Genomic DNA, 15,672 nt, shown 5'->3' on the forward strand with positions numbered 1-15,672 from the left:
CAAAGCCCTTTATGCAAGAATACACTTTTTCAAAGAACAGTTAGTTGGCTAATATGACTGGAGTACAAAGAGCAAGAAGTAGCGAATGTGGTCAGTGAGGTAGCCAAGAGTCAGCTAATGGTTTTGCATGTCATAGTAAAGACGTTAGATTTTATTTTAAGGGTGATGGAAAATTTATAAAGACTTTTAAAATGATCACTCTGACTACTGTGTTGGAAAGACTGAAGGAGGTTAAAGAATGAAGCAGGAAGACTTTAAAGACTGTTACAGGTGAGCGATGTTACAGTATTCCAGGTGAGCGGTGATGGTTCTTGAACTAGGGAGGTAGCTGAGGTGATGAAAAGTGTTTAGATTCAGGATATATTTCAAAGGTTTAGATTATTGCATTTACAATGGATTGGATGTTAGACATAAGAAAGAAAAACTGTATTCTGTAAATTGGAGAATACTGAGAGAGAAACAGGTTTGAGAGAAAATTAAATTTAGTTTTGACCATGTTATGTTTTAGATGGTCATTGCCATCAAGTGATTGCAAAATTGGAGCTAGATGACAGCTCTGATGTTTTAATATTTATTATAAATATTACTTTCTTAGTGAGTTGCTATAAGAGTGATAAAAAAACATATAGGGCTTCCCTGGTGGCGCAGTGGTTGAGAATCTGCCTGCCAATGCAGGGGACACGGGTTCGAGCCCTGGTCTGGGAAGATCCCACATGCCGCCGAGCGACTAAGCCCGTGAGCCACAATTGCTGAGCCTGCGCATCTGGAGCCTGTGCTCCGCAATAAGAGAGGCCGCGATAGTGAGAGGCCCGCGCACCGCGATGAAGAGTGGCCCCCGCTTGCCGCAACTAGAGAAACCCCCGCACAGAAACGAATACCCAACACAGCCATAAATAAATAAATAAATAAATAAAATAAAAACAAAAAAAACATATAACTCGTAGAGATAGAATTAATTAGAATGGATTCTGAAGTGCACATGCCTTATATATCAGGTAAAAGGTAAATATATATTCCATATATTCTGGAATAAGGGATGTACTGAAAGACTGTTGAAGATTCAAGATACTTGTATTACATTACTTAGTGATTAAATAATAAATAGGATTATTTTTAATGTTTTCATATAGCATAGTTTTGAACAGTTTAAACAGATACACACCCAAAGAAGACATACAGATGGCCAAGAGGCACGTGAAAAGCTGCTCAACATCACTAATTATTAGAGAAATGCAAATCAAAACTACAATGAGGTATCACCTCACACCAGTTAGAATGGGCATCATCAGAAAATCTACAAACAACAAGTGCCGGAGAGGGTGTGGAACCCTCTTGCACTGTTAGTGGGAATGTAAATTGATACAGCCACTATGGAGAACAGTATGGAGGTTCCTTAAAAAGCTAAAAATAGAATTACCATATGACACAGCAATCGCACTACTGGGCAAATACCCAGAGAAAACCATAATTCAAAAAGACACATGCACCCCGATGTTCATTGCAGCACTGTTTACAATAGCCAGGTCATGGAAGCAACCTAAATGCCCATCGACAGACGAATGGATAAAGAAGTGTGGTACATATATACAATGGAATATTACTCAGCCATAAAAAGGAACAAAATTGGGTCATTTGTAGAGACATGGATGGACCTAGAGACTGTCATACAGAGTGAAGTAAGTCAGAAAGAGAAAAACAAATATCATATATTAACACATATATGTGGAATCTAGAAAAATGGTACAGATGAACTGGTTTGCAAGGGAGAAATAGAGACACAGATGTACAGAACAAACGTATGGACACCAAGGGGGGAAAGTGGGGGGTGGGGTGGGATGAATTGGGAGATTGGGATTGACATGTATACACTGATGTGTATAAAATGGATGACTAACAGGAACCTGCTGTATAAAAAAATAAATTAAATTAAATTTTAAAAAAAACAGGGGCGGGCTTCCCTGGTGGCGCAGTGGTTGAGAGTCTGCCTGCCAATGCAGGTAACACGGGTTCGCGCCCTGGTCTGGGAGGATCCCACATGCCGCAGAGCAACTGGGCTCGTGAGCCACAATTACTGAGCCTGCGCGTCTGGAGCCTGTGCTCCGCAACAAGAGAGGCCGCGATAGTGAGAGGCCCGCGCACCGCGATGAAGAATGGCCCCCACTTGCCGCAACTGGAGAAAGCCCTCGCACAGAAACGAAGACCCAACACAGCCATAAATAAATAAATAAATAAATAAATAAAATATTTAAAAAAAAAAAAAAAAAAAAAAAAAAAAAAAAAACAGGGGCTTTCCTGGTGGCACAGTGGTTGGGAATCCGCCTGCCAATGCAGGGGACACAGGTTCGAGCCCTGGTCCGGGAAGAACCCACATGCCGTGGAGCAACTAAGCCCATGCACCACAACTACTGAGCCTGTGCTCTAGAGCCCACGAGCCACAACTACTGAAGCCCGTGTGCCTAGAGCCTGTGCTCCGCAACAAGAGAAGCCACTGCAATGAGAAGCCTGCACACCGCAACAAAGAGTAGCCCCCGCTCGCCACAACTAGAGAAAAGCCCACGCGCAGCAACGAAGACCCAACGCAGCCAAAAATAAATAAATAAATTAAAAAAACCCAAAAAACAGATACATGCCACTAGTTTTTTGCATTATTTTTTTTCCTATGGTTAATGCTTTGCATCTAAATATACTTCACACTTTTTTTAAAGTCCATATTTTTAAACCTTTATTTTATTCTAAAATCTCGGACAGGGTTGTTATTGAAGCTTAATGACATTAACAACTACCATTTAAGGGGAAAGGAAAACACCATAAATAATCTCATTTGATCTTTAGATGCTGCAGAAAAAAAGGCTAGCAGAAAGTGACCGCTGGATGTAAACGGTGTTAAAATGTTAAATAAATTGCAAAAGCATTTAGGCTTACTACCAGTAACCTTTCTAAACTTAACATCTAACAATAGTAACACTGTCATAGGACACAGTAGGACGTGATGTAATGAGCAGGAGGAGGACTTAAATCCTGGTTGTATTTCTTACTAGCTGACTGCACTTGTCTTTGGATAAGGTATCCGTTTTTCCCTTTAAAAAAATTTTTCAGTGTCTTCAACTAAAGAATGAGGGGACTAATATCACCTACCTATCTCTCAGAGTTGTTGGAAGAATCAAAATGCATATAAATGCGCTTTGTAAATAGCATATTTTACTTAAGTTTTAGGAATGAAGGTTTGAAACAATTACTACTTGAATTTTTTCTTCAGAAATATTTCCAATTTCAACCTGATTTAATAACTATTTTAGTAATCAGTTGGGGTAATTGTTTACTTTATATTCTATTGCTTTCCATAATACATACTGGATAATTAGTAATTATCTGTTGATTTTCAATTAGTTTTACAGTAACCTATTATTTTGTGGACTGTTGCCAGTTCTGCATGCTGTATACCACGGGCTCTCAATAAATGTCACATTCAGAGCATTCTTGTAGCAGGAAGATTTAGGATCCAAATGAATTCTGAGCTCTGACAGACAGGATCTGTAGAATATAAGGCTTTCAGAAGACAACCCACCTGCTCCACACTTTGAAACAGCAACAACCGGATTCACAAGGTTCTCTGCCTACCTCTCAGCCTCATCTCTCTCCACTGTCTTCCCCTCAACTTCTCCATCCCCGATGCACAGAACAACTTCCCCAAATGCTCAACGCAATCTCATATTTGGACTTTTCCATCTCTTGTTTCCTTTACCTAGACACTCTTCTTTTGTAACATCAACTCTTCCTGTCTCACTTAGATGTCATCTCATGAAAGCCTTTCCAGACCTCCTGTGCTCTTACAAAGGCCTGTCAAGAACTCCTTCTTGTAGTCATCTTATCACACGGTATTTAAATCCTGTTTACTTGTCTGTCTTCTTCAATAAACTGTGAACTCTGGGAAGGCAGTGTCTGTGTCTGCCTTGTTCACTGTTATATCCCTTGCATGTAGTATGGTCCTAACCCATTGTGGTTTTACAATAAATATTTCTTGATTGAATAACGAGAGTGGTCCGGAGTTTTAGTAGACAGATAATGCTCTTCCAATCACTACGCTTGGTTTTCTGCCATTCAGCTAGGACTGGACGCTCCGGATTGATACATTTTCACCTCGTGAGGTTGGCAGCCCTTCGACCAGGCCTGCAGGTAGGAACCCATTTATCTGAATGATCTGACTTAGCAGCACCACCGCCGACACGCGTGGCGTGGGTCTCTATGACCCACGAGCAACTGCTATGCCCTCTAGGTAGCGAGGTGGAAAGAGGATCTTCAGGGGCCACCAGGATCCCAGGAAAGACGAAAGATTCGTCTTAACCTGGCCTCTGGCAGCACTGTCTACACACTACCTCCTCCTGCGCGCCAAGCCGTTAGTACCACCCGGTCCCACTCGGCTCCACCCACCTGGCGAGCCCGGGTTAGTAAACCCTAGCCGCCAGGTTGCGCTAGGCGTTTCTAAGCCCCGCCCCCGGGGCGAGGGCGCCCTCCCCCCTCCCAGCTCTGCCTAAGCAGTTCCGTTAGCAGCGGGAGGAAAAACCGTCCTTCGGGTCCCCGCCTCTCCACTCCCAACGCTTTACTCCCTACTCCCCTTGCGACCACTACACACAGCTACGGAGGCCCCTAAAGTACAAATATCCCCCAGGGACTGGCATAGCCTGATAGATTTTGTCCTTGTTACTCCATCCCGTCCCAGGGCCCCGCGTTCTGCTTTTGTCAGGAATTCGAGCTCCTGAGTTTCTTCCGGCGGCAGGAACTCTAACTCTTTTCACGGAAGTAAAGTTGTTTTCTTGGCTTTTTTTGCGGGGTGGGGGGGAGGTGGCTTTTTTTTTTGGCCGCTGGGGCTGCCCGCATTCCTTCCCTCCCACCTCGCGGAATTGTGGCGGGAGGGGGAGGAGAAAGTCAAAGCGCCTGCGCGGAGAGGCCGCTTTCCATCCGGGTCCCCGTCCGTGCGGTGCAGCAGGTCGGTAGGCGGGAAATGGCGACTGGCTGAAGGAGCTGGTTCTGTTGCTGCTGCGGGCTAAGCGGGAAAGACACCACGCGTTGCGCAGTCGGGACCATCGCCGGAGCCTGAGGACACTTCTCTGTCGTCACAGTTAGGTAATCCCACTCGTCCAGACGCTGCCGCTGCTCCCAGTCTTAGTCCTCCTCTTCCAGGGCCGTCTGCCGGGATCTCCTCCCCTTCTTAACCGGGTTCTCCAGCGGCTGCGGCGCCTTGGTAGGCACGCACTGTTGGCGCCTCGTACGTCCGCTGTGTGGAGCCGCTCTTCTCTGGACTTTCCCCTGGGAACAGAAAGGGAGCTCACTTCCCGCCAGCTTCGGCTCTCAGGCTGCGGCCTGTGTTGTGATTTCTGGGGTTAGATTTCACTTTGCTACCCACCCCCATCCCGATCTCACGTCCGTAGTCCCAAAACCTGTGGTCCCTCCCGGTAATTGGGTTAGATCAGCTTTTCTAACCTTGACCCGTCTGACGTTTTCGGTATTTCATTCTTTCTAGTAGGGTGCTTTTGCGGGGGGAGGGCGTTGCTCTATCTCAGTTTTTATAAATACCTTTTGAGGATCTGGAAGAAGAGATTTCACTACGTTCTGTTTGTCTACTGTTAAAATGTTGAGTTGACATTGTTAACTTTTTCAAATTAAGAGTGGTGGTAAAGAACAGCCCATGTGGAAGGCCTCTGGTTTCTGTAGTGGTCAATTAAGGGTGAATCTTACTGTACTTCGTATTCTACACTTTCTTTGGGTATAAAATGCCTGTATAGATGCTTATTTTTGTATTCTTGACTAGAATTCCATGGTAAATAATTGTATAAGTAGATCGTCTGTATTTACTTCTCACTTTAGTGGTGGCTGGAGGTGTGAAGGATGTTAAGCACTTTAGAGTACCTTAGGGAAAGCTACAGAGATACTGCTCGTAAACTGCACTAAGATCCTGAAATGAAATGTACTTAGTAGATGTTCCTCCAAGGCAGGGATTTACCTTTCCAGTGCTAATAAGACAATACCAGGATTACTGCCTAGCATAGGTATACAATTAGTGACTTAAAAGATAGATTTATCTTTGTAATTTTCAGGTTGTAGATTTCTTTATATACTGTCTCCCCGTTCTTTGCCAAGTTTTAAGTTTTCGTTTGTTGTCCAGCTGTTATCCTTATAAAAGCAAGGAAATGGCTAGTTAAAGCTACTTTTATTCCTCCTTCTTGTTCTTTTCCACATTGCAGACCAGTTGTCCATAAAGAGAAGTAATAGGGAGACTGTTGGTGTTTTTCAGAATTTGTTTTTCAATCTTGTTGAATTTGGGGCCTTTGTAGTTGTTTTTTTTTAAAGTAGTCAAATTAAGTTTTGGAAATGTGGTTCACATTACACATCATTTGATGTTTGTAACTCAAAGGCTTTCAGCTCTCTAGGTTCAGTTTAAAAGACTTCACTATTGTTTGCATATTAGGATTAAATTTCATTAATAAACAGGAACACACAAACATTATTACAATTGTCATTTAGTAGATTCCCCCCCAAGGTCATAAAGAAAGTCAAGGCAAAATGTAGCTCTTAGGTGAAGCAGTCTTTTAGGATTGAGTTGAACTTCATACTTATCTTCAAAACCAAAAGAACAGGGGGTGTGAAGTGGAGGTGAGGGCGTACTGGATACTTGCTGAGTCAACTTGTTTAAAAAATAGGGCCAGGTATGTGACTTAAAAGGATGTAAAATAAATTATTGGTCTAGTGTAGGTTTTATCTGTACTTAAATGATCTTTTTGGGTAGTTTATGAAGCATTAATGTTTTAAATAAAATTTGTTTTACGGATAGCTGAGTGAGCACTGTATGTAGACATTGTCTTCAAGAACTCTTCCAAATTGTTTTAATTCTTCATTCATTTGATTCTTTTAATATTCTTCCCAGTATACGTTGAAAGGCTGTGAAAGCTCTAAGTGGTATAGTCCTTAACCTTTGTGGACTTGTAGCTGTACAGAAGTTTTAAATAGGATTGCATAGAAAAGCCAAATAGAATTGGTGGGTTTTACAATATTCTACGTAGTGTCTCTTGGACGTTTCATTTGAGCTAGTAAGGTTATTCTTTTCTCACTGTTAAGAAATTAAGAATTAGGGGTGTTTTATCTTTCCGAAATTCATCTAGCTGATCCGATGTTTGAGATTTCTGGTCAAGAGGATTCTTCACAAGATTAATATATAGCAGAATCCATCCAATTCTGAGTTTTAAAAAACCTTGGCTCTGTTGTTCAGAAAGGATGTTCTAGACTCTAGACTTGTAACTATAGAATTAATTGCAGGGCTTCCCTGGTGGCGCAGTGGTTGAGAATCTGCCTGCCAATGCAGGGACACGGGTTCGAGCCCTGGTCTGGGAAGATCCCATATGCCGCGGAGCAACTAGGCCCGTGAGCCACAATTACTGAGCCTGCGCGTCTGGAGCCTGTGCTCCACAACAAGAGAGGCCACGATAATGAGAGGCCCGCGCAACGCGATGAAGAGTGGCCCCCACTTGCCACAACTAGAGAAAGCCCTCGCACAGAAACGAAGACCCAACACAGCCATAAATAATAAATAAATAAATAAATAAATAAAATTTAAAAAAAAAAAAAAAGAATTAATTGCAGATTGAATAAAATGGTATAAATTTATCTCATTCATAGGAGATTTTTGGATTAATGCGATAAAGAAAAAGTGGTTTGTCTGAATAAACAATATCTAACTAAATTTGTAATTTACTGAGTTGTTGTGAAAGCATAAAGTACAAAAGACACTTTAAGTCATAAATATCAAATGTACTAAGAAGACCTCATATATGATATGCTCTAAGATTCTTCTGGGTAGGTTACCTGACCATTTTAACTGGATTGGCTACAGGGGTCATTTGCTCTACTATGAAGGTGAGAAGATTTAACAGAGATGGGACTTAAGATAAAACCATACAACTTTTAGTTTCCACTTTACATTTGCCATGAGACATACATCTAAGCCAGACATATATTCACTACTGGTTTATGACTACATTAATTTTTAATTTGAATTGTATTAAATTATAATTGGATCTACATTACAAATAGGTGGACTAGGTGGTTGACTGTGTGGTATAATCTGAGAATTGCCAATGCCAAACTTTATTTGTGTCTCTCCTTTGTGTTATGGAATTCTTTCTAAAATGTTTTGTTTAAAATTACAAATTCTCTGGAAGAAAAACTTTAAACTGTTGCCTTTTATTGGCAATATTAGCACAGATTAGTTTATCAAATAAATTTGCTGATACCACAAACAGGTGAGGGTTCAGAGGCAGTGAAACACAGAAGTAAGCTTCTTTGCATTGGCTGTGATCAGGAGAGGTGTGGCATGTAGGAACATTGTCTGAGGGAGAAAGGCATGGTGAGAGTAGAGTTATAGTGAGAAGCTTGGGCCTCTTGGGGTCCTTTGGGAATCTTGTGAATCTGACTGACAGTAATGAGGAGTGAGACTAAGTGTGGTTCCAAAAAGAATTGTAGGACCTTAAGGACAAACGTGGTTTATAGCTTTGACCTGCCCTTTTGTTTATTTACCTCATCTGCAGGTCCCCATTTAGTATGGTATTTTTAGAAAAGAGTGGAGGAAAACACTAAAATGCCATTGAAAAAAAAAAGTGTTGTAAAATATTTACATAAAAAGTCTCTTAACTTTAATATAAGGTCACAGTAGGCCAGTTAACTATATTAGGGACCCCAGGTTTTATGGTAATCATAGGCTCTCCTGTATTCATTTAGAGAAATTATAGAAAAGGAAGTTTATCTAGATTAAGCATGAATCATCAACTGTGCTTTGACTTGAGGTTCTAGCAGTCAGGTTTCCATAATAGCTATAATAATTTTAGGACAAGGAAATGTGTTTATTACTTTGATTAAAGAAACATAAAATTGTACGAATAGAAGGCACTTGAATACTTCAGAAATAATTGGGATTATACTTAGTAATAGTGGCTTATATATAGTTTAGGAAGAATGTTTTCTTTCTTTGGACTAAATACTTCTATATGGAGAAATTGGAAACTAAAAAGGCAGAGTCATTGCTAAAAATAAATAAGAAAGGGATATTAAGAATCTGTTAGCATCATGACATGATATTTTAAGTTTCTTATGTTGACCAGTTAAAGTAATGTTTAAGTAGGAATTCAAAATATATTTTATTAAAAGAAGAGTATATTATTTGTTGAAGAAAAATATACAGAACCAATAAGTATCTTTTCAGTTGAGAACAACTATGATTATTTGTTTCAGTAATAATTGCTTTCTTCCTCATATTCCCCAAATATATATGATTATTCTATTGAGTTGAAATTGATTACCTTCTCACTGACTTTACAAGTACCTGCTTTAGTGTATTTTGTTAAATAAGATAATTATACAGTACAATCCTTTAATTTTCTGATGTACTGATAAAAATTATTTGAAAAATACAATCACATTTCAAACAATCATGCATTTTTCCCTCATTGGTAATATACCATTTTACTTTATTTTATTTTACTTTTTTAGTAGTAGCAAACAAGAGGGCACTTCTGTTAGAGAATTATGATCTTACCTCATCTTTGACTAGTAATTTAGATAAAAATTCTTCTTAAAACTCTTAAGACTTTTTGTCTTTGATTTATCTTAATCATAATGATCAGTTTTTCTTTGGTAGGTGGTATTAATAAGAATAGTAGGAAATTATTTCAGGTACTCAAAGATTTTTAATTAATAACTGTTTTTCCTTTTTGCCAACATCTCATTGATTCTTTTCTTATTATCAAGTTAATGTGTTCTGAGAGTTTCATATTTCTACTGGCCTGAGAGTAAGTTGAATATAAAATTAATTTTCTTTAAATAGAAGCTTTTATTGAAGGAGTAGTTATATCTCTCCCCTTGCCCAATTTTGGTGAGAACTACTTAAATAAAAAGCATTCTTAGGAAAATTCTGCCAAAATTAACTTCACTTTTTTATTCTTCAAATTTTCTTTAATGTATCCAATAAGTACATTGTAACTTGCATGTATACAGGTTACTCCTGTAAATTTTAAAAATTGCATATATTGGAATATATATATTCCATAGAAAGGATAGTAATATGATGAAAAGTGACACACTGGAGTGACAGGTTTCCCATGTGCTTTTTTTTTTAAATCTCATTAATAGCTTTTTAATATGATTTTTAAAATTTTATTTATTATTTCTTTTTGGTTGCATTGAGTCTTTGTTGCATTGCGCGGGCTTTCTCTAGTTGTGGCGAGCGGCGGCTACTCTTCACTGTGGTGCGTGGGCTTCTCATCGCGGTGGCTTCTCTTGCTGTGGAGCACGGGCTCTAGGCTCACGGGCTTCAGTAGTTGTGGCTCTCGGGCTCTGGAGCGCAGGCTCAGTAGTTGTGGCGCACAGGCTGAGTTGCTCCGCGGCGTGTGGGATCTTGCCGGACCAGGGCTCGAACCCGTGTCTCCTGCATTGGCAGGTGGATTCTTAACCACTGCGCCACCAGGGAAGCCCTCCCATGTGCTTTTGACAAGTTTCTAATGAATATTATAATACTCAGTTCTTATGAATTCATAACTATATTTTTTCTAAAATAGCACATTTTGTTATAAAGTTTTATTGGTATGAATTTCTTTCATGCTGTGTAATAGAATGCTTCTTTTTACAAGATGTGTAAATTATACTTACTGCAGTTAGTTAAAATTAGAACAATCTCCAAATTACTGTTGCCTTAAAGCTTAGGTGAGAGAAATACAAGTTTGTCCTCAGCAGAAGTACATACTGTCTCATTCAGTACATAACAAATATTGATTTTGCCCTAATGGTATTTCTTCTGAGTACATGCAAAGTTTTAAGTTGGAGTCCTAATAATAGTATTTTAAAACATGTGTGTGAGTGGCTGTATTTTCAGTGATCAACGAACTGGATAATGCCATCTTTAAAAAATCATTTCATATTTTCATTGAGCATTTAGTCATCAATAATCTAACAACCCAGAGAAAATTAATTGATCATGGTTTTAGAAAAAACTTTTTTTTTTTTTTTTGGTTGTTGTTCATTGAAGAAAACTTTAAGAGGAAAAAGAGCCATAATTTTATCAACCCAACGCAGCAGCTGTTTTATTTTTTCCAAATATTTTTGATTATGTTTATATTTAGTAGTTTTTGAAGAATTCCATTATCTAGTTTAAAAAAGGAGAGAAAGTTATGTATCACATAATAATAACCTAAAAAGACCACTTTATCACACACTTTGTTGGGCAGGGTTCAGGGAAAAGAATCTCCCTGTCTTGGAGTTGATGCTTTATATAATCCTCCTCTACTTAATCCTCCTGCCCTAGTTGACTTTTGACTTTTATTAGGTGATAAGTGGGAGGGACCAAGAAATCTCTTCTTTCTGTAAAGTCATTTAATGAAGGGCTTGGGAAGGCAGTAAAGGAAGGAGAGTAAAAGTGGACAGTTGTAGTATCTGAACCTGTTGATTTCAGATTATTAAACTGGAAATATAGATAGTGAAAACAGATACTGATACTTTTGTCGTTTGGTGTCAACTAAGGCAGTGATTTTTAGCTTTTTCTTTCATGAGTGTAAATTGAGTAGTGATACCATTTGTAATAGAGTATAAATTAACAAACTCAGAAATTTAGAGCTAGAGGAGACTAAAAGGGTCGTCTAGTCTTTGTTTCCTTAATGATGAACCATCTGAAGACTTTTTAACATGTAGTAAGTGTTGGTCTTAATTAGGGTGCTTCTAGATAAGTTGTATGTGATAGAAGGATGAAAACAGCTCAGATTAATTAATGACTCATCTCCTGTTTTGACAGCTCTTTTTTTAGGTAAAATTTACATGTAGTAAAATGCATAGATCTGATGTCCAATAACTTCTTTTGCTGTTGAGGAAATGAAATGCTAGAATGATTGCATGACTTAATTAGTGTCTAATCAGTGTTACAGCTAACTAGTGATAGATTCAGGACTGATACCTCCCAGTCCAGGGGCTCTTCCTCTAGTAACTCCCTCAGGAGCCTACTCCAGAACTGTGCATGCATATTTTCTTTATATAGGCAATTTATAAATTATATATACCTAAATTTTATGGGGAAACCCAGACTTTGTTGCCTTTAAAGTTTGATTTGTGATCTTTTTACAATTTTCTTATTCATATTTTTTTGCCCACTTTTGTTTCCCTTTTCTCTCTTTTATTCAGCAAAAATTTGTTTGAAAGAATGCACATTAGATTAGTCCTAGATAATTTGTTAAGAATCTTTCATATACAGTGTGCTGTTTTGTTGTTTTGATAGAAATTTGTGTACTCAAGACCTCAAAAGCGAATTATCAACTGAGTTTATGCTTGTATCATTATTATAATCTTGTTAACACAAGACAATTTGCAGCCATAATTGTTGGCATCAAATATTGCTTGGGGTCAGGGATTTTGTGAAAAGGAAGGAAATCTTATGAGGAAGGAATATTTTTAGTTTTATTTGTAGGCCTCTTTTTGTGAGCAAGAATTGATTACTGCAGTGAGGATTTTGTGTTTCAGTGACATATTTTTTTTCCCTGTTCTCTTGTCTCTTTGAGGGAAATGAGAAAAATTATATTTCATTTCAACAAAGGTTGAGCTTTCATGTGTACCGGGTTGTTGGAGTTACAGATACGATCTCTGCCTTCAACACTCTTACAGTTTAGTGCAGTTAAAGATATATAAATAGATTATTTCAGTACGATTTGTTAAGAGCTAAGGAGAGACAATCACCAGTTTACACAGGCATGGGCATGTGGGGGTGGTTACTTACTGGGGTGCCTGATACTTGGGCTGAGCTTTAAATGATGAGGATAAGAATTAGTTGAAAGGAAGGAATGTTTGAGGTAAAGAGAGAAGCAGAAGCATGATACAGCACAGTGTGGGCAAGAAACTTATTACTGGAGTGCAAAGAGTGAGGCAGCAAATAGTGAAAAAAGACTTGGAGAGGTAGATCTTGGAGGGTTTTATATATATTGCTAGAGTTTAGTCTTTATTTTGAAGGGAGTTCGTGGGAACAGGCAGATTTGTAGAGTGCAGAGGATGGATTTAAAGGGGGCAGACTGAGAAATATTTTAGAGGTAGAATCATGAGGATTTGGTGATTGACTGTAGGGGACAAAGGAGAGGAAGAATGACTAGGTGTTTAGGATGGTTTCTGGCTTGATTGATTAGGCAGATTACTTGTGATTAAGAATATAGTAGGGGGGGCTTCCCTGGTGGCACAGTGGTTAAGAATCCGCCTGCCAATGCAGGGGACAAGGGTTCGAGCCCTGGTCCGGGAAAATCCCACATGCCGCTGAGCAACTAAGCCCGTGTGCCACAACTGCTGAGCCTTCACTCTAGAGCCCAAAGCCTCAACTACTGAGCCTGCATGCCACAACTACTGAAGCCCACACACCTAGAGCCTGTGCTCCACAATGAGAGAAGCCCCCGCAGAGAAGCCCGCGCACCGCAACGAAGAGTAGCCCCCCGCTCGCCGCAGCTAGAGAAAGCCCGCGCGCAGCAACGAAGACCCAATGCAGCCAAAAAAAAAAAAAAAGCTGAACTCATTTTATTAAAAAAAAAAAAAAAAATAGAGTAGGGAGACTACCCTGGTGGTCCAGTGGTTAAGACTCCACAATTCCAATGCAGGAGGCTCGGGTTCCATCCCTGCTCAAGGAACTAAAATCCGACATGCTGTGCGGTGCGGCCAAACAAAAAAAGAATACAACAGGAAATATACAAAAGGAAGAGCAGGTTTGGGAATAGGGGTGGGATAGGAAAGGTGAATTCAGCCTTGGGTAAGTTGAATTTGAGGTGCAGAGTGAAAGTGTTGAGAAAGCTGTTGGATGAGAGTCTGAAATTTATAGATGATACAGAAGCTAGAAGAATTAATGTTGCAATTTGGAAGAGGCCCCCACCCCCAATCTTTTTAGCTGGGCTGCAGATACATAGAAAGCAAACTTAATTGCTTGGTTTTAGATTGCTGAACAATCAGCTTTTTCTATTCCTGAGATGAGATCTGGTTCAAATGTTGAAAAAGTGGAAATATTTTACCTTATATACTCTCCCCCCAATGTCATGGGTTCTTAAGCTTAAAATGTTGTTGCACCCATTGCTATGTTTGTTTTGTGATGTAATCTACTTAAATTGTATCTATTTCATTCATTAGTAGTAGATTTATTTCCCTGATGTACTCATTTCCCAATCTTTACTTGTATTATTCTATTTTTACTGGTAATAGAAAAGAATTTATCTAGTAATGGAGTGCTAAAGAACCTAGAGGATGGTTAATTTCTAACATAAATAGTAGAGTTACCAAGATGAGGCTGTATGTGTATGTGTAAAACTCTTCCTTTTATATTTTATGTTTAGGTAATAAAATTAGACTATTGCAGATATTATGTAGGCAATTTCTGATCAGTACTTGGCCCAGTTGATATGTATTGTTTTTGGTTTTGGCCGGGTAATGCTGGCCTCATAAGATAAGTTGGGAAGTGTTCCCTTCTGTTTTCTGGAAGAGTTTGTTGTTTGTTTTGTTTTTTATTAAGGTATTTGGTAGGATTCTCCAGTGAAGTCATCTGGGTGTGGAATTCTCTATGTTGGAGACTTTTCCTGCGATTTAAATGTTTTTAAATATGGGGCTGATCAGGTTATCTTTTTTTGGTTATAAATTTATTTATTTATTTATTTATTTTTGGCTGCATTGGGTCTTCGTTGCTGCACGTAGCCTTTCTCTAGTTGTGGTGAGGGGGGCTGTACATGGGCTTCTCATTGCGGTGGCTTCTCGTTGTGGGCTCTAGGCGCATGGCATTCAGTACTTGTGGCACGTGGGCTCAGTACTTGTGGCTCACGGGCTCTAGGGCTCAGGCTCAGTAGTTGTGGCTCACGGGCTTAGTTGCTCCACAGCATGTGGGATCTTCCCGGACCAGGGATTGAACCCATGTCCCCTGCATTGACAGGCGGCCACCAGGTAAGTCCCTTTACAGGTTATTTTTGTTGGATATAAAATCTTTGGTTTACATGTTCTTTTTTTTGGGCGGGGGAGGGGGCTGCATTGGGTCTTAGTTGCTGCATGTGGGCTTTCTCTAGTTGCAGCGAGTGGGGGCTACTCTTCGTTGTGATGTGCATGCAGACTTCTCATTGTGGTGGCTTCTCGTTGCGGAGCATGGGCTCTAGGTGCGCGGGCTCAGTAGTTGTGGCTCGCAGGCTCTAGAGCGCAGGCTCAGTAGTTGCGGCGCACGGGCTTAGTTGCTCTGCAGCATGTGGGATCTTCCTGGACCAGGGCTTGAACCCGTGTCCCCCTGCATTGGCAGGTGGATTCTTAACCACTGCGCCACCAGGGAAGGCCGGTTTACATGTTCTTTCCTTGATTATTTTATTTTAAATGTTACTCCATTTTTTTCTGGCATAAAGCGTTGCTATTGAAAAATTTAGAATAGTCTCATATTCTGTCCATTATAAAGTCACTTAGTGCATGCCTAAATCAGGGATCTGCAAACTACTGCCCATGGGCTGACTGCCTGTGCTTGTAAACCCTTTTTTTGTTTTTCGTTTTTGTTTTTGTACACAGCTATGTCTATTCATTTACATATTGTCTTTGGCTGCTTATGCTATGCAGTGCCATAGACAATATGGAAACCAGTGAGCATGGCTGTGGACACTGGAC

At 39.7% G+C, this 15,672-nt stretch overlaps 1 protein-coding gene across 4 annotated transcripts in view; it reads left to right on the top strand.

Moving 5' to 3' along the window:
• The first annotated feature begins 4,671 nt into the window (after positions 1 to 4,671).
• Positions 4,672 to 15,672, top strand: part of CTDSPL2 (CTD small phosphatase like 2) — a 72,908-nt gene continuing 61,907 nt past the window's right edge. For 2 of the 4 annotated variants that reach the window (XM_082450134.1, XM_082450136.1), the window contains exon 1: positions 4,678 to 5,121. The gene's annotated coding sequence lies outside the window, so the exon portion shown is untranslated. Of the gene's footprint in view, positions 5,122 to 15,672 lie in introns of all 4 variants that reach the window. The other 2 variants (XM_082450135.1, XR_014260641.1) reach the window with 2 other exon arrangements.

This window comes from Balaenoptera physalus, assembly GCF_965194825.1.
Source record: "Balaenoptera physalus genome assembly, chromosome: 2".
NCBI lineage: Eukaryota > Metazoa > Chordata > Mammalia > Artiodactyla > Balaenopteridae > Balaenoptera > Balaenoptera physalus.